We start from the raw sequence: 22,518 nt of genomic DNA on the forward strand, positions 1-22,518 counted from the left end.
TCCCCCGTCCATTTAATGTGGATTTACCCTTTCCACAAAAAAAATCCAATGAGTTAAGAAGGAAACCTGTTTGCCAGTGATCTACTTTGATATCTGAATGACCAATTTGCAATATTAAGCCCTTACCTGGAAGCATTCAAATATCAAATTCCTCCCAGGCATCCTCCTTCAGTAAAACAGATAAAATAGCATCCATTCCCCAAGGCAATGGATTCCAACATTTCTATACAATCGTATTCTTCAACGTGCCTTCCTTCCATCATGGAATCCAAGGTGGTCTAAATGAACTTCTCAAGTGGTCTCCCATCCAGGCACTGACCAGACCTGCTTAGCTTCAGCAAGATGATAGCCACTGTGTGTGTGTGTGTGTGTGTGTGTGTGTGTGCCTTTGTGCTTTGAACATGCAAAGTAAATGGGGCATGTCTTTGCTTAACTATCTCTTGCAGCTGTACCTTTCTGAAAAACAATCAAGCAAACAAACTATGTCAAGAAAGCCCACATGTTCAACCTGAATAAATCATGCAAAAACCACACCTTTTTCCTAATTCATTCGGCCATCATAGCTTGATGGCAATTGAACAACTGTGAACATCCACCTAACAGAGGCACTGGAGAGGGCCATTTCAGGAGGAGCTGGGAGCAGTGAAATAAAATGCCAGGTTGAAAAAGAGGCCCATCTAGGAGCACCCTCAAGCAAGAACATAATGATTTAAACAGATTCAGCTACATGCATGTGTTGCAATGGCTGAGTCCAATTTCTACTACAGCATTCATTTAATTAGAGTTGTAAGAAGTATGGCAGAGCAATTCGAACCTCCTTTGCACCACGTTGGGGATGGTAGAATGGGAAGATCTCCTTTCCATTGGCTTCCCACTGCTGCAGTGATCTGCCCGCCCCCCACCCTCCACCATGTGCAGCAAGGATGCAACAGTGACTGGGGGTGGGCAGGCTGGGGGGGTGAATCTAGGATTGCTCCCAAAGGCTTCAGTCCCAAACACGTATATGAATGATGCAATGTTTGGGGACCTGTTTGACAGAGCCTTCGCTGCATTCAATACAGATACAGTGGTACCTCAGGTTACATACGCTTCAGGTTACAGACTCCGCTATTCCAGAAATAGTACCTTGGGTTAAGAACTTTGTTTCAGGGTGAGAACAGAAATCGTGCTCCGGTGGTGCGGTGGCAGCTGGAGGCCCCATTAGCTAAAGTGGAGCTTCAGGTTAAGAACAGTTTCAGGTTAAGAACGGACCTCCAAAACAAATTAAGTACTTAACCCGAGGTACCACTGTATATGTTTTTCAATTCCAGAACAAAAACTAAAGGACTAGCTCTCCAGGTTCTCAGCTGAATATTGACTAGTATAACAACAACAACAACAACAACAACAACAACAACAACAACAACAACAACAACAACAACAATTTATTATTTGTTATTTATACCCTGCCCATCTGGCTGGGTTTCCACAGCCACTCTGAGCAGCTTCCCAAAAAGATTAAAAATATATTAAAACATCAGTCATTAAAAACTTCCCTAAACAGGGCTTACATCTCTGCTACCACTGCTCCCTCTAACTCTTGGACTAGATTGGATTTTTTAAAAAGAAAAAGAAAAACTTGCAATTTAAAGTTGTTGTTTAAACTTTTTAGTGGTTTGTTGCACAAAAAGGTCTCCAAGAGACTTACAACATATTTCAAACATAAGCATAAGTAAAAATATATTATACTATAGAAACATTTATAGTATACATCACACAGAAATGCATGCAGTTCCTTAAAAATACACAAAGTAATCCCATTAATAAGGTGCCAGTGAAGGTGCCAGGCAGATCTCAGTGGAAAGAGTGTTCCACAAACAGAGAGCCACAACTGAAAAGCCCTCTCCATTATCATCCTTGAATACTCCCTCGAAAAAGAGACCTGGAGAAGAGCCTCCGATGAAAATCTAAAAGCCCTGAGTAGGGATATATCAGGAGAGACGTTGCAAAAGATATTGGAATCCTGGGCTGTAAAGAGATTTATAGGTAAACCTTGCTGTTTGGATTCGGTTCAGGAGCATACAGCCAGTGTTGCTGTATGAAAATTGGTGCCATGTGATCTGATGGGTTCATACCTATCAAAAGTTAGGGAACTACATCTGAAGCTTCTGAACCGTTTTCAGAGTCAGCTTCACATAAAATGCATTGCAATAGTCCAGTCTTGAGCTTATCAGAGCGCATATTACTGTAGCCAAGTTATTTCCATTCAAATAGGGTTGTAGTTGGGTCATCAGCCTTAATTGATGGAAGGCACTCCATGCCACTGAGGCCACCTGTTCCTCAAGTGACAGTAATGGATTCAGGAGAGCACCCTAACTATAAACCTCCTCCTTCAGAGTGAGCGTGTTTCCATCTAGAGCAGGTTGTACACCACTCAGTCAGAGAGAAGCAGCATCTTCAAACAGCAGTCTCATCTGGGTTAAGATTTGGTTTATTAGGTGAAGGATGGATGAATACACATGTAAGCATATATTTGACACTTTAATGTGTTTTTAACAAAAGTCAAGCAGAAAGGGAGCAGTGTGGAAGATGAAACAATATTCAATTTGTTTACAGAAATCTGTATACAGTATGTGGTGAAGACCAAATCACATCACAGTTGAAGAACTTGCTCTATTCACCTGTAATATATTATGCCTATCTCCATCCTACTAAGTGGTGCGGAACTCATTATAACTCATAAACGTTCATAAGATCAAAATCAAAAGTTGGAAATTACTAGAGATTTTGACAATTGAAACTTGGCCAAATGGACTGTGGAATGTTGCATTGGGAGGGAAATTTAACCTTTGCATTAAAACTGGTGAAAGGAAAAGTTAAACTGAGGGATTTCTTTGTGGTTTGACACCTGATTCTGGACAGAAACTGAATCCGTCTCAGGCTTTTCTTCAATTATGGGATAAACCCTGATGTTCTCCTAGAATAGAATACAAAAGGATGTAATGTTCTTTTGATTGCATTTGGATAGGTGAACTGGAAATGCTGTAACTTCAGACACCAAGTGTATCTTCTGGAGTGGAGTGTAGAAGGGTTCTGCTTATTTATGTTTGACTTTAATTTGTGTGTTACTTGTGCATCTTATTTCCCATACTGATGTATCACAATTTTATGTTTGCGATCTTTCATTCTTCTGTAAGCTTAAAACTGTCACAATAAAAATATGCAAGGGAAAGAGGAGGACAAATGTTCTTAAGATCATGCTGTAAAGGAGCTTCCCCACTTCCTGTTGCAATCCAAATGTTGGGCAAGAAGTCTCATTCCTACTGATCATTGGCCATGCTGGCCTCGGCTGGTAGGACGTCTCATCCACCAACATCAGAGGCACTCATTTGGGGAACCCTGCAAGGAAGAGCCTCGTGTAAGAAAAAGAGCAGGAGGAACTCCCATCAGTTTCAATATCACCTTTGCAAAGCCGTTCCATGGGAATCCAAATAGGCATTTCAACATGGTAGTTTAGTATTTTGCAGAGGGTGGTGCTTCTTTTTTTAAAAAAGCACATGGTTTTCCCATTGCCGTAACACAGAGGAGTCACAAATTGAGCGGGGAGCTCACAAGATGATAGCAATCTTATTGCTACAGGGTGACAAAAGTGGATAAAGCAACAGACAAGAGATGCTACTGGGAGCAGAGGACTGGAAGAGGCATTTTTCAAGATGATTGGAAAGCAAAGGTGGGCAGGCAGGAGCTGTGAGTTAGGACCTATAAGAACATAAGAAGAGCCTGTTGGATCAGCCTGATGGCCCATCTAGTCTGAGATACTGTACTCACAGTGGCCAACCAGCTGGAAACCTGCAAGCTGGACCCAAGCACAAGAGCACTCTTCCCTCTTTGGTTTCCAGTAACTGGTATTCAGAAGGATTAACATATCTGACTGTGGAGGCAGACCAATAGCCATTATGACTTGATGGGTGTTGGGAGGTCAATGGCTGGGTGAGGATTGGGTGGGAGGGAGGATAGGATTTGGAGGTTCACGGGGGGGGGAGCCTTTGGTGATGCAACAAGATCCAATTTCACTCAGAATAAATCCAAGCTACGTTGCAACAATTCCAGACTAATGGGAAAGTTCACCCATCACCCTAGTATGGATTCATTTTAGAATGTGGTGGAAACTTGATGTTAAGAAGGTGAATTTCTGAAGTTCACCTTGGATTCACTTGGAAATTACCCGAGACCCTCCAGACATACATGTCCCTGGTAATATTTTGAAGCAAACCCACCCGAAGGTCCACCCCAGGCATCATGTACCTATCAGTGAGAAGTGAGCCTCCTTCACAAGCCCATTTCAATTTCACTAGGGGCCATAATGAGCCTTGGGCCTGACTCCTAACCAGGGCCCTGTTGAAAAGCCCCTTCCTTCAAGCCTATATTTTTCTGATATTAGAATTTAAGGCATTTCAGAGGCAGAGCTCGTCTTATGTTCTGAAGGATCTCATGAGGTTCACCTGACAAGAGAGCTTCCTTTAGTTCCTGGATAGAATTTCTTTACACACCAATCTTTTTTTTTAAAAAAAAAATCTTTAGAAAAAGCAAAACAACAACCGTACACAAGCACACAGACACTCCTATTTCTACAGCCACATGTTCCGTAAGGTGGAATAAAACAATATGAAGAGGAACTTATTGGGATGAAACTAATCCTGCTCTCTCCTTCTTCATCCTGCTCACACACAAAAACAAAGAAGCCAAGACCCTTTGGGTGCATCAAGACATCTGAGCCTTTTAACTTTGTGAAAATCTGTTTAGATAGCTCACTTGGAGGGCAGATTTATGTCCAGAAAATTTGGAGTTGCTTACAAAAAGGATGAGAGTAATTTATTTTCCTGTTACTGGTCTGCCACATGAATGAGATAAGATCAGCTAAAATATTCAAGAGAAGCCAGCCATTCCTCACAACTTCTCCCTCCGTCCCCCACCTCTTTCCCTTTTCCCTCTTTGAGACCAGTTACCTATTTAACTCCATCCTGTCAATTAAGCTGGAAGAAGAGGAGGGGGGAGGGAAGGCAAAGAACTAATTAGGCAACTGTGTAATTTTAATTAGCTGTTTTGATAATTAAACTAATTAGTTCCCCTGTGTTTCCACAATATGTGGTGGACTGGTTTTGATACCGCGGCTTCAGAGTTCCATTCCATTAGTTAATTAGTCACTTTTGCATTAGAAAGCTTTATTAATGGCCTTAATTTGCAGTTGAAATGAGAAATCTGCTGTCAATAATTTGGATAATTGCCTACTGTTTGATTATAAAGTACAAAAGTAGCAGCACACCATTACATATGCAAATCCCAAGGGTTATTTCCTGGACGCTTAGGTTTCTTGATCTACATTTCATCCTCTCTCGGTTTCTGGGTGTGTTTTTTCTTGACCCTGTTTGTGGGTGGGGGGGGGGAGAGGATCCAGCTTATTAAAGAGACTAAGGCCCGCTCCCCCCCTCTTGTCCTGTACTCTGTGCCTGCTTGTGCCTGCAATTGTTGAAGTTATTGCTTGCTTTGTACCTAATTAGTGTCCTTGGATTTAAATGAACAGCTCTGTATACACCTCTAGCTCCTGCAGCCATGTTTGTGCATTGAATAATTGATTCTACTCTGCTAATCAGATAGGGACATAATGAGCCAGTTTAATTAAATGGGGATCTAACCTGGTGAACACTGGGAAAATATTTGCTCATTTACTTAGTAAAAGGCCACAGTTGCTTTTTCACTAGATGGAAAGAGAAGGTGACGGAAAGTAAAGCCAGCTCTGGGAAGGAGGAAGAGGGGGGTAAGCAGAAACACTCAGTTGGTTGTCTATCCCTAACAAATCAAGCTACTTGAATAGCCAAAGCAAAGGGGAAATTTTTCACATGCATGCCACACAGACACAAGAAAGGCTTAATCAAAGGGCCAGGAAACGGTGAAACTGCTGACGGGTTCTCCCTGTCTCTCCCAAAGGTGTCAGCATCACTTCCCTGCTATGCTCTAAGAGACAGGTTGCCTGGTCCTTCCGCCTTCTGTGATTTACAGAAAGAATTTTTCAACCCACTTGGCTGCCATTTGGTTCCCGCGTTAACTCCATAAGGTAAGTCTCCGTAAGTCGCAGCTTATATCTGCAGCGGTAGCGGAAGGGGGGGGTGAAGGGAAGCAGTGGGGCGGGGGGGGGAGAACTTGTCTTTGGGTGCTTAAGCGCTTTTGTCTCTGGATCAAAGTATTGCAGTCCTGCAGCAAGCAGCCTTGTTTATCTGAACCTCTGGGGAGCATTGCAGAGGGTGCGATGGAGGGGGTTGATGGGATCAATGGGAAATGTTATTTACTTTGGGCTAGTTCTGCCTGCCGCTGCATGGGAAAGGTTGGATTTTGGATAATGGGGGCTCCACTGTATTCCTGTTTCCTAACAATACTTCACAGGCAACTCTCTCATTGGTTTGCATGAGAACTTCCTGTCTTTTTGGATTGGTCTCTTGGGGGAAAATTACATGGGACTGTCACTGCAAATAGCAGTGCCTAAGAAAGATCTAAATCAGTGTCCCCCAACCTAGCGCCTTCTGGGTGCTATTGGACCATAACTCCCATGCATTGCAGAGAGTTGGACTAGATGACCCTCTGAGTCCCTTCCAACATCACAATTCCATAATTCTATCCCTGGCTATGCTGGTTAATGTTGATGGTAACTGCAGTCCAAAATATCTGGAGGGCACCAGTTGGAGAAGGCTGATCTGGATAAACTTTTTTCTTGCCATGGATTGGATCCAGACTAAGTTACTTGTCCTTTATTCCCATTGAAATCAATCATTCTAAAACATGACTTCATCCAGACCCAACCCCAATCTGAGTTTTCTTACACTTGCTTGAGTCAAGCAAGAATGTGAAGCATAGTTGAGGAGATGCATTTCAGACTCCTGTCAGGGCACAGAGCAAAATGAACTGGGCATTACAGAGGAGGGAGATTTGACAGAGGGCTTCTGTTTTCTGCAGAAGTTCTGCGCTCTTTGTTATGTGTAGCTCCACCCTAAGTTCACCAACAGATGTTCGTTCAAGGCAGAAAGGCGACATAGCAGGCTGGAGTCAGTGCCAATGTTTCTGCTGGTGAATGTACGTGGAAACATTTCATACCGATCCTCCAGGTCCTCCAGAAAACCAGGGGACGACCACAACTGAGTGGCAGGACAGAGACTTTGCATGCTGAAGGTCTCAGGTTCAACCACAGCATATCCATGAAGATCTAGGAGCTCTTCCACCATCCAAGGCAGACGATGTTGATCTAGATGCATCAATGGTGTCCTTCAGTGTAAGGTACCTTCCTACCAGTAGAGAGGCAGGTCTACCATAAATCCCCAAAAGCTGACTTGACTGTGTGATTTGAATGAAAGCTTCCAAAATGGGGGGGGGGATCTGTGTCAGCATGTTGTTGTTTTAAGGTGTAAAGGTAAAGGTACCCCTGCCCGTACGGGCCAGTCGTGTCCGACTCTAGGGTTGTGTGCCCATCTCACTTAAGAGGCCGGGGGCCAGCACTGTCCGGAGACACTTCCGGGTCACGTGGCCAGCGTGACAAAGCTGCTCTGGCGAGCCTGCACCAGCGCAGCACACGGAAACACCGTTTACCTTCCTGCTATAAAGCGGTCCCTATTTATCTACTTGCACTTAGGGGTGCTTTCGAACTGCTAGGTGGGCAGGAGCTGGGACCGAAAGACGGGAGCTTACCCCGCTGTGGGGATTCAAACTGCTGACCATGCGACCGGCAAGCCCTAGGCGCTGAGGTTTTACCCACAGCGCCACCCACCTGCAATTTAGGGTCAAGGTCAGAACACATCAAGGGAGGAGGCAGAACTCCTTGTGGGGGCATGACTTCGGATGGGTTTCTTTTAATCCTCAAGTCACCTAGGCAAATGGCAGATGGGTTCCCCGAAACCTTGAAAGATGATACCTAAATGTTTCCAGCTTACAACTGATGGGAGCAATAATAATTCTGCCTTCTTAAATGCAGACGGGGGTGGGGGAGGAAAAAAAACTCTTTGGAATGGGAAGATGATTACAGTCTTTAGCTGCCAAGGGGGGGAAATTACCCACATTTTCCAAATGACAGTTTAAGTGAAACATAGAGCATTGAGTACATAATCTGGAGGGGTGGGAGGGGAGGCAAAAGCAAGTTCCATTTAAAAGAGAGAGAGAGAGAGAGACTATAGATATATAGACATATGTATAGACATATGTAATGCATACTATTCCAATTGCTCATCAAACTAACTTTACCTGGAGGGGCCGAGTCCCAGAATCAACATGGTTCCCATCTGCTGGTGTGTTCTAAGATGAAATAGCATATTGACCCTGAATCCATACTCAATGTAAAAAGCAATTGTTATTCTGCCACTGTAACACCTTGTTGCCAATGGCGATGTAATTAAAGCAGTGAGGACTCATTTTCCATCCTTATCTCTTAAGCTCGTCTGAATCAGAAATTGTTTGTCTGTGGTAACTGAGGGGGGGAAATGTACCACAAGGCTGTATGTTTATTTATGAATTTGGAAGAGCCTCTCTCTCTCTCTCTCTCTCTCTCTCTCTCTCTCTCTCTGTGTGTGTGTGTGTGTGTGTGTGTGAACCTGTGTAAAACAGACTTTCCTTATCCTATATTTTCTACCATTGCACCCATGTGTATGCGATTTTTCTATCTCTATCTCTCTCTTACATACAGAGGGAGAGGGAGAGAGATCCCTATATAAAGATATATGGGCAACCAGCACGGATGCACACTCGCAGTTTAAATTTTTTACTCACCCCCTTTTCTCCTCTATTAAAATTCCGAATGGCTAAGAGGATTTTCTCAATTTAGTCATACTTTTAATCTTCGCTGAAATGAGTGATGACTTCTTATAATAAAAAGTTGACAGGCTTACATTGCGCACCGGTGGATTAGTTTCCCTTGGTGATGAGGTTTTCTTTTGTACGCCGTGTGTCTGTTTGATGGAGGTTTAACAGAAAGCATTTTGGCAGAAATTGGATGCAGCAGGGATCATCTGGAGATGGCTGCTGTTCGATATTAACTGCACACAGTAACTTTTTTCCCCTTCTTCTTCTTAGCACTTCCACCGCTAACTGCCCCCCACCCTTCCCTCTTCCTTTGCCAGGTGACAGAAGCAGCCAAAATATAATCTTCCCTCCCCTCCCTTTCTATTCAGAAAATAAAATAAAGGGGGAAAGGAGACGGGTTAATTCAAAGATTAAATTATCCATGCCCATTCCGGGTGAACTTCTTCAAATATATTTATTTTGGAGTATTATTTAATGAAGGCATGGGCAAGACATTCACTGTAGGAAAAACTACACACCTAGGCTTGTGGGTTGTTGTTCTTTGTAACAGCAAATAATACTCTTTGATCTTTTTTCTCTCCTCTTAATGGCGAATAGGGATGTATTTTCTTGGGAGGCGGATCTTAAAAAACCACAAAGTAGAGATCCTTAAGGAGTGTTTCATATTTCCCTTGAGCAAAGCTTCCTACATCACAATTAATTTTGGTTGTGATGTTTTCAATGACCAGAGGTTGTCAACCAAGTATCTCCGTTACATTGTCTAGCAATATATTAGGTTTCTTTTGCTGACACATAGGTCTATTTCACATATACAAGCGCATCTTCTGAGAACTTGTGGTGTGTGTGTGTGTGTGTGAGAGAGAGAGAGAGAGAGAGATTGAGGCACAGGTTGAACTTGTGGGCTAACTCACAATGCCCTTACTTAACCAACCTGACAATTATCTTCCCATAGTTGTGGACTTGGTGTGTGCATGCATGCACACACCCACACACAATTCTCCTGACATATGTTACATGATGCATGATGAGTGGTATTTTGTATACATGGTAACATGATTTTTCACCTTGAAAGATGGAGAGATTACACAAACGGGACCATATGTAATGTGAGGGATGGGGAACCTGTAGCTCCTCTACATGTTGCAGTACTCCAGTTTTCATAAATGTATCACCCCTGTGTGTGGGCCAGCTAATGAGACAAATCAGGATGATTTGGGGTCAGTAGCCACCATCCACAACCTGCCTTAGGCCCCCCAATGAACCTTCATGTTATTCTGTCACTCTGTACGCATACTTTTACATACTGCTTACATACTTCTATAACTTTATAGCTCTATGTTTCCCTACGTATTTCATGTATTTCTAGGTCCACAGACTTTACAAGAAGTGAAGCTGTCTAAAATGTTGCCTGTTGAGTAGCTCTGGTTTGTTGCTCTTTTTGTGAAGGTTTTTTTTTTTTCTTTCTTCATTTAAGCTTCATTTAAGATTTTTTGAAAAACTACATTGCCCTATTTTAACAACAGCAAAACGAACCCAGAGTTCAACATTTTGGTGTAATTTTTCCTAATATACACATTTTTCAATGGAGCATTGACCAATATACAATTCTGTAATATTCCTTAATAGAATGCATTTTTGTATGTTATTTTACCTAATATATGCATTTATATGCACATTTTACACACACACACACACACACACACACACACACACATTGTTGTGCACATTGTGCACATTTAGTTGGCTGGGGAACTTTATTGCAAAATGTGAATTTTGATGGATTCTTTGCGTTTGCATATTGTTTGAGAAAGTGTGAATTAGCTAAGTTCACCTTTAAATGTGAACTGGATTTCTCCTCCGTCCCTAGTTGTCCAATTCTATTGCCAACAGAGAAATACTCAGAGCCTGCCAAGTAGTCAAAATGTATGTATGTTCAAAACTTTCATTAAAATGGTCAATAGATAACAAAACAAAACAAAAAAAAAGATATTTAAAAATGGATGCAATGTGCCTATAATAAAGATCAGAAGGGCTTAATGTGCCATTACCTCTGTGTGCGAGGCAGCAAGCAGTGACAATCTTGCCTTCCTTGTCAAGTTTCAAGAACATGCAATCCTTAATTTAAACACTCAAGAGATCTTTGGAGCTTGTCAGTCTAGTTAATCAAGCCCCCTTTTGTCCCTATTTTAAAGAAAATCTGACTTTCTTTAAAGACTTTTTAAAGCACAGCCCTTGATTGCCCAAACAAGTTCTGTTCTAGGGGGATGAAATAATCCAATAACATCTTTTATCTACTTTTATCTATTTCGTTTGCTTGTGTTTCTGCATGCTTAGATATGACTGAAGCATTGTTCGTTCAAAAAAAGGGACTGGAGCCATCAACATTTCTAAGTAGAGCACATCTTTAATTGGGAGAATATTCAAGTAGAGCTTCCATGGCTTAATAGGGAGGAAGGAGACTGAAAGGTATATATATTTTAAAAGCCAGTCCAACTATTGTTATGTCGCTGTAACAAACAAGAAAATCTCTTTTAAAATAATAATAATAATAATAATATTTATTAAAGTTTTGAAAGTTACAGAAAAAAAAGAAAAAGAATTAAACATAACAAAACCATACAATACAATACAAAGACAAAAATACTACATATACATAACAAAAATAAAACAAAAACAATTTAAAAAACACATCCAATACTTTCAATGTTATTAACTTTCTTTTACAGTGGTACATCGCAAGACGAATGCCTCGTAAGACGAAAAACTCGCAAGACGAAAGAGTTTTTCGTTTTTTGAGTTGCTTCGCAAGACAGATTTCCCTATGGGCTTGCTTCGCAAGATGAAAACGTCTTGCAAGTTTGTTTCCTTTTTCTTAAAACCGTGCATTCAGGGGGTGCAGTTGCGACTTGACTTCGAGGAGCAACTCATAGCACGCGGTGTGGTAGCCTTTTTTGAGGTTTTTGAAGACTTGGGTGATTTTTGAAGCTTTTCCAAAATCCGTGCTTCGCAAGACGAAAAAAACCGCAAGACGAAAAAAACTCGCAGAACGAATTAATTTCATCTTGCGAGGTACCACTGTACTTGTTTCAGCGACCTCCTCACACCTCCCTTTTTTTGTATTCCACTTCGATTAATTGTTTCAGCAAATCCTTTCCATCTTCCTCAATTTTCTGTCCTATCATTTAACTTGACAAATTCTAACATTATTTTTTCCTTTAATCCATTTACAATCTATTGTACTTAATTCTTTATAACATTTCAAACAAGAAAATCTCAATGGTAGCGTTTGCTTCTAACAGTGAGTTGTAGCTCAGATTTTTCAATCTCACATATCCTTCAGTATCTCAAGGACTGCCTCTCCCCATATAAACCATCCCGGACTCTACGTTCCTCATCTGAGGCCTTTCTTCATGTGCCTCCTCCACGTGAGGTTCAGAGGGTGGCAACATGAGAATGGACCTTCTCTGTAGTGGCTCCCCATTTATGGAATGCTCTCCCCCGGGAGGTTCACATATCCTTAGGTGCCCGGAAAAAATGTTCCTCTTCAATCATGCCTTTGGCTGGTTAATACTCTACAGCCTTTTAAATGTGTTTGCAGATCCTCCAAGTGTCCCTATTTTCCAATCCTGTATAGGGAAGTGTGTTTTTTTAATGTTTAATGGAATGGGACATCCCAATTTTCATTGGATAAATGTGGGGAAGTGGAGGTTATTGTTTTGTTGTTTTTGGTTTAATTATTTATCTGTGTTTTAACTTGCATGTTATCCTGTGAACCACCTTGAGATCTTTTGATGAAGGTTGGTATATAAATTTAATAAATAATATCTTCAAATGGAAATAATAATAATAATAATAATAATAATAATAATAATTGATACCCCGCCCATCTGACTGGGTTTCCCCAGCCACTCTGGGCAGCTTCCAACATGTCTTCTAAAAGTCTGGTAGTTGTGTTTCTCTTTGACATCTGGTGGGAGGGCGTTCCACAGGGTGGGTGCCACTACCGAGAAGGCCCTCTGCCTGGTTCCCTGTAACTTGGCTTCTTGTAGCGAGGGAACCGCCAGAAGGCCCTTGGCACTGGATCTCAGTGTCCGGGCAGAACAATGGGGGTGGAGACACTCCTTCAGGTATACTGGACTGAGGCCGTTTAGGGCAGTGCTCCCCAACCTTGGGTCTCCAGCTGTTTTTGGACTACAACTCCCATCATCCCTCGCTAGCAAGACCAGTGGTCAAGGATGATGGGAATTGTAGTCCGAAAACAGCTGGAGACCCAAGGTTGGGGAACACTGGTTTAGGGCTTTAAAGGTCAGCACCAACACTTTGAATTGTGCTCAGAAATATACTGGGAGCCAGTTTAGGTCTTTCAAGACCGGTGTTATGTGGTCTCGGCAGCTGCTCCCAGTCACCAGTCTAGCTGCCGCATTCTGGATTAGTTGTAATTTCCGGGTCACCTTCAAAGGTAGCCTCCCATAGAGCACATTGCAGTTTGGGCAATAACCCAATTTTATTTCCATTTCATTGATTCATTAAGCAGCCCACAGGTCAGGGAAGGGAACTTCTGGCCCTGCAGATGGACTACAACTCCTTGAACATTGGCCATGTTTTTTTCTGGGGCAGCTGAGACCTGAAGTCCAACAACACCTGGGGAAGGCCATAGGCTCTCCATCCCTGCTAGACTCAATCCATTGAGTGCCAGTGTCAGTTTTGTGACATCTGTAATTCTCAGCCAGTGAGATGACACACTGCCACTGGCCCCCTGGCCTTTCCACGGAAAGCTTTGATGGTTTAGGTGTAAGCATAGGTAGTAGATGTAGGTAGGTGTGGGCATCTGAGAACAGGATGCTGGAGTAGATGGACCATTGGCCTGAACCTTCAGAGTTCTTCCTAAGTTCTTATGTGTTCTTCCAGTTGTGTTCCACTGGCAGAATGAGTAAACCAGTGCATGTCAGGGGCATGCGGGGAGCAGGAGCAGAGCCATTACATCCTTTGCTTCCTCGACGTGGCTCAGGAACTGGTGTGACTATATGTTATCTCTGCAGCAGGTGTTGCCTACAATGGAAGGAATTAAGGAAGAGCTGCTCTCTACCTTCCACCTTGCCCATTGTGAAACATCAAAGCAGTGGAAGTGGTGGTTGCTTTGCCAGTGGGCCCCACACCTCACCTTAAGTGAATGCCATGGGAGAGAACTTCCATTCAATTCACACTTAAAGGCACAGTTACCTAAATGACACTTTCTAAAACAATACAAGAAGTGAAGCACAGTGCAGCCATCATACAAAATTTCAGAATTCCTCGAATTTTGCAATCCAGTTCTTCAGCCAAGTAACATGCACAGGGATGTAGAATACTGTACTAGGGCGAAGTGTGTGCAGAAATGCATACATCGGTGGAAGTAAAGGTAAAGGGTCCCCTGACCGTTAGGTCCAGTCGCGGATGACTCTGGGGTTGCAGCGCTCATCTCGCTTTATTGGCCGAGGGAGCCAGTGTACAGCTTCCGGGTCATGTGACCAGCATGACTAAGCCACTTCTGGCGAACCAGAGCAGAGCACGGAGACGCCGTTTACCTTCCTGCCGGAGTGGTACCTATTTATCTACTTGCTCTTTTGATGTGCTTTCAAACTGCTAGGTTGGAAGGAGTCGATGGAAGTAGCATACAGATATGCATTATATTATGGAAAACACACTAAAATCATCCTTCTTGAGCACTTTAAAAAACAAATCTCAAACTGATGTGGAAATGTGGATAAGTGGGAAAATGAGAAAACATTCCTCTTCAACCAGGCTTTGGACTGGTTGACATCCTATACCCTTTTAAATGTGTTTGTGGAAGGGGGTGGGGGAGGGGGTTATTGTTTTGTTATTGTTATGTATTCTATGTTTTTATCTTCTATTTTTGAAGCACCCTGAGATCTCCAGATGAAGGGCAGTATACAAAGTTAATAATAAAAAATAAAATAAATACATTAATATAAATACGTTAGAAAGGATTTATTTTAAAGGCATCGGCAGGAGATCATTGAATACACTGCAACCTATGAAATATATGGATGTAATGATATAAAAGCAAAATCAACAGCACATTATTCATGAATAAGCTTTGGGGAAGGGGGAAACAAGGAGAAGTATATGAAAATAATGATTATAGGGGGGACACAAAATAGACTATGGACATGCAACTTAACTTAGGAACGTTACACTGAGAAACCATATGCAACTTAACCTTTATGGACAACTATTATGGCATGCAGATTAGACTTACAGCCAGATAGGGGCATATCAAATTTCAGCCCAAGTGTCTCTTGACAGCCCCAAAGCACCTTTCTAATAGATGTCCTTCATTCCAATGGGATTACTTTTAAGATCTCTGATGGCCTCAAATGCAGACAAACCTGTAAAGGAAAGGACTATCTCATTAATGTCATGGGTGAAGCATATACAGGGCAACACAGCTGTCCGACTGCACACACAGACTTATTTGAAGTTTAGGATATTACAGCCTGAAGATTCCTGGTGAGTTTTCCTGACATTTCTCTCTGTAATGCTCACTACTCAGTTTGGCAAATATTACCTTTATATCTGACCTTCGAGCCACCTTTGACTCGACCTGCTTCTCTCCGGAAGTCCACACAAAATGATCTCACTGTAAACAGAGCCTTTCCCTAAGCAAAGTTGGAGGAGGCACAACAGCCCAAGTCCTTTTATTCACTCAACCCAAAGAGGAACAATGCAGGTAAAAAACCCCCGCAAATTACGTCGGAACTAACAGGAAGTTGGCATCTTCTTTGGTTTGCTGTTGGTTTCCGGTTCTAAAGTGAAATTTAGAACTGATTTGATTTGGGGGCTCCATCCTTGCATGAACTTCACCTGATGAACGTCAAAGGAAGTCAAGCGATATTTTGTAATGAAGCAAAATGTCGCAGCTAAGTTCAAGGTATCCTTCAACAGTTTTTACCAGAATTCAAAATAATTTTGAGAAGATCGGCAAAAATTCTCATAGGGTGGGGAAGATATTAAGGAAGAATTTGTTGTTGCTGAGTGGTCTTAACAGAGATCAACCACAGGTCACACCTGTATTAAGCTGTTCAGAGCACAAATAGGAGATAGAGGAGAAACTACAGTTTTAAGGAGATTCAGATTATCCCTTGTGGGCTGAAAGGAAGTATGAGGGGGCTCAAAGGTTTGCATGTTCTAACCCAGGCTTCCTCAAACTCGGCCCTCCAGATGTTTAGAGACTACAATTCCCATCATCCCTGACTATTGGTCCTGCTAGCTAGGGATCATGGGAGTTGTAGGCCAAAAACATCTGGAGGGCTGAGGTTGAGGAACCCTGTTCTAACCCATGCAGGGCCCTCTCTCATGTATGTCAGTGACTGCTGACCACTGCCCCATGTGGCAAGCCATGTAACTGCAGTCTCTCATGGAAGAATCTTCCAGACATGGTATGATTCTGCCCACCCAGGCTGGTCGTTGTTTCCTCCTGAAGTACATAAACATTTCATTTCCCAGCTTCCCATTGCTCAAGTAATGTGGTCTACCTTGACTTTATTTTTTATATTTTTTTTAATATATATTTTATTAAGCTTCAGAAAAGACAACAAGCACAACAAAAAACAAGAGCAAATACACAAAAATACAGTATACATAAGAAAAAAAGGACAAAATAGTTTCAAAAAAGAAAAGAAAAAACACAATTTAAAATAAAAAAAGAAAAGAAAAAAGCACAAAAATCCCTCTTTTTATCTCTCATCTTTAATTCACTTATTTTCTTGACTTCCTCACATCTCCCTTTTTTGTATCCCTGTTAAAAATTAATTCAGCAAATTCATGTCCAATTTATTTGTCTAATTACCCATCCAATCTTATTTTTAACCTCGTTGCTAAAACCCCTTCAGTTCATTTCAATGCCATTAACTTTCAAAATCTTTGCAATATTTCTGTAAATAAATTTTAAATTTCTTCCAATCTTCTTCCACCAACTCTTCTCCCTGGTCTCGGATTCTGCCCGTCATTTCTGCCATCTCCATATACTCCATAACTTGCATCTGCCATTCTTCCAAGGTGGGTAGATCTTGTGTCTTCCAATGCTTTGCGATGAGAATTCTTGCTGCTGCTGTTGCATACATAAAGAAGGTTCTATCCTTCTTTAACACTGATTGGCCGACTATGCCCAGGAGAAAGGCCTCTGGTTTCTTAGGAAAAGTGTACTTAAGTACCTTTTTTAGTTCGTTATATATCATCTCCCAGAATGCCTTGATCCTTGGGCACGTCCACCAAAGGTGAAAGAATGTACCTTCAATTTCTTTACATTTCCAGCATTTATTATCGGGCAAATGATAGATTTTCGCAAGCTTGACTGGGGTCATGTACCACCTATACATCATTTTCATAATATTCTCTCTTAGGGCATTACATGCCGTAAATTTAATTCCGGTGGTCCACAACTTCTCCCAGTCAGCAAACATAATGTTATATCCTACATCCTGTGCCCATTTTATCATTGCAGATTTTACCGTCTCTTCCTCAGTATTCCATTTCAACAGCAAATGATACATTCTTGACAATATCTTAGCATTGGGTTCTAACAATTCTGTCTCTAACTTTGATTTTTCCACCTGGAAGCCCACTTTTTTATCCTGGTTATAAACCTCTCTTATTTGAAAATAATGTAGCCAGTCTCGCACCTTATCTTTAAGTTTCTCGTAACTCTGCAATTTCAATTTGTCACCTTCCTGTTGTGGTCTACCTTGACTTTAGTTCATCTTGCATCTCTGTGCTTGCTCCTTATTCTCAGAAGTGAAATCGGAATGCATGAGAACGATTGCAGTCTTAAAATAGTAACATCCATGATGCAGTGCAACTTCGAATGAAACATTTGTGTGAAAACTTGGAGATCTTCTGCTTCATGTAAGGAACTGCCAAATGGACAAAGCAACTGCTGCACACCAACATTTGAACTGGCAGCTTCGTTTTCTGCTGATATGCCCTGCTCAAGAGGAGGAGGAGGAGGAGGAGGAGGAGGAGGAGGAGGAGGAGGAGGGGGAGGGGAAGAAGAAGAAGAAGAAGAAGAAGAAGAAGAAGAAGAAGAAGAAGAAGAAGAAGAAGAAGAAGAATTTGGATTTGATATCCCGCTTTAACACTACCCGAAGGAGTCTCAAAGCGGCTAACATTCTCCTTTCCCTTCCTCCCTCACAACAAACACTCTGTGAGGTGAGTGGGGCTGAGAGACTTCAGAGAAGTGTGACTGGCCCAAGGTCACCCAGCAGCTGCATGTGGAGGAGCAGAAACGCGAACCTGGTTCCCCAGATTACGAGTCTATCACTTTTAACCACTACACCACACTGGCTCACAAGTGAGCAGAACCACAAAGTAGAATCCAGTGAGTTTTTGCATGTGTCATTATGCTCGTAGGAAATGTGTTGAAAGAAGTGCCGCTTAGCACTGTGGTTTGTAATTTCCTTACCTGAATACATGTGCATCTTGCAAGCGAGATTTTGTCGACAGGTAGAAAGATGTTCTCCAAAAGATGTTGGGCAACCAACAACGGAAAAGAATGAAGAACGAACCATTTGGAATCACCTTGCACAGATCTATTTGTACCTGCTCTCAAAGTCACTGGATAAAAGTCACTTAGAGGGATGCCTGCAATGTGTCATTGGCTGCCGTTTCCAGTGTCACTTTGGCCACAAGAACCCAGGAGTTTATTAGATAGAAAAGACTGAGAGATGAAAAACGGGCAGTAATGGAGCTTGTTTAGCTCCTGCCTTTCATTTCCCATTGGACATGCACTTTGTAAGAGATGGTGGCTGCCAACTCAGCAAGGGAAAGGTGAGTTGTTTGTTTGTTTTAAATTTAAAGCTAGTTGTGGGCTGCTCCTCCACCCATTCCACTAGAGAAGATTTTCCTAAAACAAAAGAGGCCGCTGCCCCACACATATTGCACAACTCCTCTGTTTGGGGAGGAATCAGTTTGCCTTATGTTAGTCTTTGGTCCCAGAGAGCCAGTGTGGTGTAGTGGTTAAGAGCGGTAGACTCGTAATCTGGGGAACCGGGTTCACGTCTCCGCTCCTCCACATGCAGCTGCTGGGTGACCTTGGGCCAGTCACACTTCTCTGAAGTCTCTCAGCCCCACTCACCTCACAGAGTGTTTGTTGTGGGGAGGAAGGGAAAGGAGAATGTTAGCCGCTTTGAGACTCCTTAAAGGGAGTGAAAGGCGGGATATCAAATCCAAACTCCTCCTCCTCCTCCTCCTCTTCTTCTTCTTCTTCTTCTTCTTCTTCTTCTTCTTCTTCTTCTATATAATACAAAACATTTTATGGAGGCAACAACCCATTGCTGCCTGTAATGCAGAACTAAAACGAAACGGCAGAGTACCTGGGTGCTAACTCAGCAGTTTCTGGTATGGCAAGCCAATACACTACACCACCCATGAGAATTTAATCAAAATTTCTGTCCTTTCATTTCTCATTAACTGATGGAAAATGGTGGGGTTGTTGTTTTTAGAGGGAAGACATTTTGGGCAATTCTTCATACTATCTCATACTATTTGTCTATCTCAAGCGTAGTCAACCTTTTTATACCTACCACCCACTAATGCATCTTTCTTGATGGTAAAATTTCCTTACCACCCACCAGTGCTCGATGGAAGGAGGATTCAGCTTGTGCCGTAGAACCCCCTACTGCCCACCTAGAATCCTGAAACGCCCACTAGTGGGCGGTAGGGACCAGGTTGACAACTTATCTAGTCCAATTTTGCCTACTCTGGTTAGCAGAGTCTCTCCCAGACATTGGGGGGTCTTGTCTAGAGATGCCAGGAATTGACCCAATGACCTTCACTGTGTAAAGCAGATGCTCTTCTGCTCAGCTATGACCCTTTCCCTGATTTTCATCTTCAGTTCAACTGTTTCCCTTTCCTTTCTTTGGAGGAAAAGAAATCCCCATTAAAATACATTTGTCTTTTTCCCACGCTTTCCAAATTTCTGGAAATTCTGCATCTCAGTGATGACTTGAAGACCATTAGACGTCAGTGTATTAATGCTAATGGGATACTGCCCCACCATCCTCAGCCTGCCTTCATCCTGCCCTCACCTGCCTGTCCTCTTACTTACAACTAGCCCAGAAGGTAGCAGTGGTGATCAGATTCCTCCTCCTTAATCTCAGAGCATGGAGTTCTAGAATCAGTTGGCTCTGCCTGCCATTGACTCTGACTCCCCCTACTGTTAGCCTCCCTGCCTTCTGCCCTACCAGCCCCAATAAGCACCAGCCACCACTGCTAAGGGCATTATGGCAAGTTGACTCCAATAGTAAAAGAAAACTGACTCTGAGCCACATTGCAGCGTTATTTATTCCTCTCCTCCTAGTTATACTATAAACATATCCCACTTCTTTCATACTCAGCCACCTGTGCGCGCGCGCACACACACACACACTTTATTGGTGCCAGAAGGTTTGGATGCATGCTTTTAAAGATCTTTAAAGTTTCCTGCTGATAAGCAAAGGCTCCCTTGGCGCTTTAAAGTAATACAGGAACACAGAAATGTCTCATAATGTGATCCCACACCCACCCAGCCCGATGATAGAATCAAGGTTAATTGCATGTGGTTTGAGGAAGACCCATGGTTGGAGAGAAGAGGAGGGGAGGAGAAATGCCTCGTTATATTTTAAATTGACAAGGATCCTTTTTTAACAGGCAGAGGGGGCAGCTGGATTGCATGAGCTTTGCCCAAAATATTGAGGAAGGGGACACTTCTGAAGTCTGATTTCTGCCACCAGAGGTTCCCATCCTGCATCTCCTGCTCATCCCGTTCAGCTCTGTCTTCTCCCACCTCCTAATCTCCCTTGCTCCACCTCGTCTTGTCTCGCCTTCTTCCAGCTCCCTTCCCGCCTCATTTTGTGGAAGGAAAATAGAACTTATTAAGCAAAGATGAGAGTTGATGCCAGAGTCTTAAGCCAGCCTTGTTGGGTGGGATGGAAGGGGTGCAGCTCAGTGGGGCAACACCTCTTTACATGTAGAAGAACCCAAGTTCAATCCCAGGCATCTCCAGGTACAGAAATATGGAAGCCCCTGAGAACACCCACTGTAGTTCAAAGGCCCCTCAACACCTGGAACTGGCCTTGCATGGAAAACGAGAGCCAGTGTGGTGTAGTGGTTAAGAGCGGTAGACTCATAATCTGGTGAACCGGGTTCGCTTCCCTGCTCCTCCACATGCAGCTGCTGGGTGACCGTGGGCTAGTCACACTTCTCTGAAGTCTCTCAGCCCCACTCACCTCACAGAGTGTTTGTTGTGTGGAAGGAAGGGAAAGGAGATCGTTAGCCGCTTTGAGACTCCTTAGGGTAGTGCTAAAGCGGGATATCAAATCCAAACTCCTCCTCTTCTTCTTCTATCAAGTTGATTGCAGGTGGCAAGGCCGCAAAGGGCTTGAAATGTAAGATTCCCTCTCCCCATAAAGCTTCCTGCACACACCACACCACAAGAGCAAGATCTGCCCTGGAGGTTTGGTGGAGCCTTTGGAACAGTGTGGGAGGCAGTGCAGGGTTGCTTCTGAAGGAAACTCCAAATAGGATTTTGATCTGTTTTCTACTGATTGAGAGGTGCCACTGGATTAGTAAAGGATAGGGCTATCGACGGCTCTGTTCTCCTTCCCATGTCAGAGGCAATATACCTCTAAACACCACTTGCTGGGGATCACAATTTAGGGCTTGTGGTCATGGGTTCAAGCTTTACATTGGGCAAAAGATTCCTGTGTTGCATGAGGTTGGACTACATGACCCTTGTGGTCCCTTCGAACTCTACTCTATGTCAGGAGTCCAGTCCCCAGCTTGATACCACAGTGAGCGTTGTTATTGGGAAAGGATGGTTTATTGTCAAAACAAACAGATAACTCCGGACGTTCTCAACACAGCCTCCGCCATCATCAATCAAGATGACCCTTCTGAAGTCTGCTTCCCGCGAGACCAAGAAGCAACTGAACTTTTGCTTCATACGTCTTTTGTTTTGCTTCCTATCTTGCAGCCCTCCCATTCATCGAGACCTCGGACTGAGTGGGTCAGCTCCCTCCTCTTCCCCATTCTCTGAGAGGCTGCCTCTTAACTCTTTCCTGCCTGTTAGTGCTTCCAGCGAGCTTTGACTGTGTTCTAGCTTGTTCTCCACCATTCCCTTATCAGGGGGCATTCCAAGGGGCAGGGCAGTTGGCACTAGCCAGTGCTCATCCTGCATGGCAGTTAACCCTCTGTGTTCCTGACTGCTTTCTTCATTTGGCAGCAACCCTTCCCTGGGAGCTCGCTGCAAACCTTCCCTGGGCGCTGGCTCATTCATGACACTCTACTTCACTGTCCGAACAGGATGCTGGTCTTAGATGTTTTTACCAGGGGGCGCCCTGTCAATGGAGGGTCACCAGTCTGACACCAACCCAGCTGTTTATGCCGAATTGGGAAGGAGAAAGGAAGCAAACAAAAAGTGGGTTTCAGCACTGATTCCTCCACTCAGGGCTGCCTGGAAAGGGAGGCACACAGGTTCTACCTATAAAAGCTGCCTGCCAAGAACCGCCAAAGGCCAGCTGTGCCAATGAGCCCTTACCAGTGCAGAAAAAAGGCCTTCCAATGTTCCTGCAACATCCCTGTGGTAATAAAGAGAAGGCCGTTTTGCAGCACGGCGGCATGTAAGACAGCATTGTCAGCTATAGTTTATTTAAAGAGTGAGGCCTGGAA

General features: G+C 43.1%; 1 long non-coding RNA gene across 2 annotated transcripts in view; it reads right to left on the bottom strand.

Moving 5' to 3' along the window:
* Positions 1–437: 437 nt before the first annotated feature.
* LOC309352037 overlaps positions 438–22,518 on the bottom strand; it is a 101,281-nt gene continuing 79,200 nt past the window's right edge. Inside the window, exons 3-4 of one of the 2 annotated variants that reach the window (XR_014161040.1) lie at positions 15,074–15,203; positions 438–456 (exon numbers count right to left, since the gene is read on the bottom strand). This is a non-coding gene — a long non-coding RNA (uncharacterized lncRNA). Of the gene's footprint in view, positions 457–14,887; positions 15,204–22,518 lie in introns of those variants that run through there. The other variant, XR_014161041.1, reaches the window with a different exon arrangement.

Source organism: Podarcis erhardii, assembly GCF_964252035.2.
Source record: "Podarcis erhardii genome assembly, chromosome: 10".
NCBI classification, from domain to species: domain Eukaryota; kingdom Metazoa; phylum Chordata; class Lepidosauria; order Squamata; family Lacertidae; genus Podarcis; species Podarcis erhardii.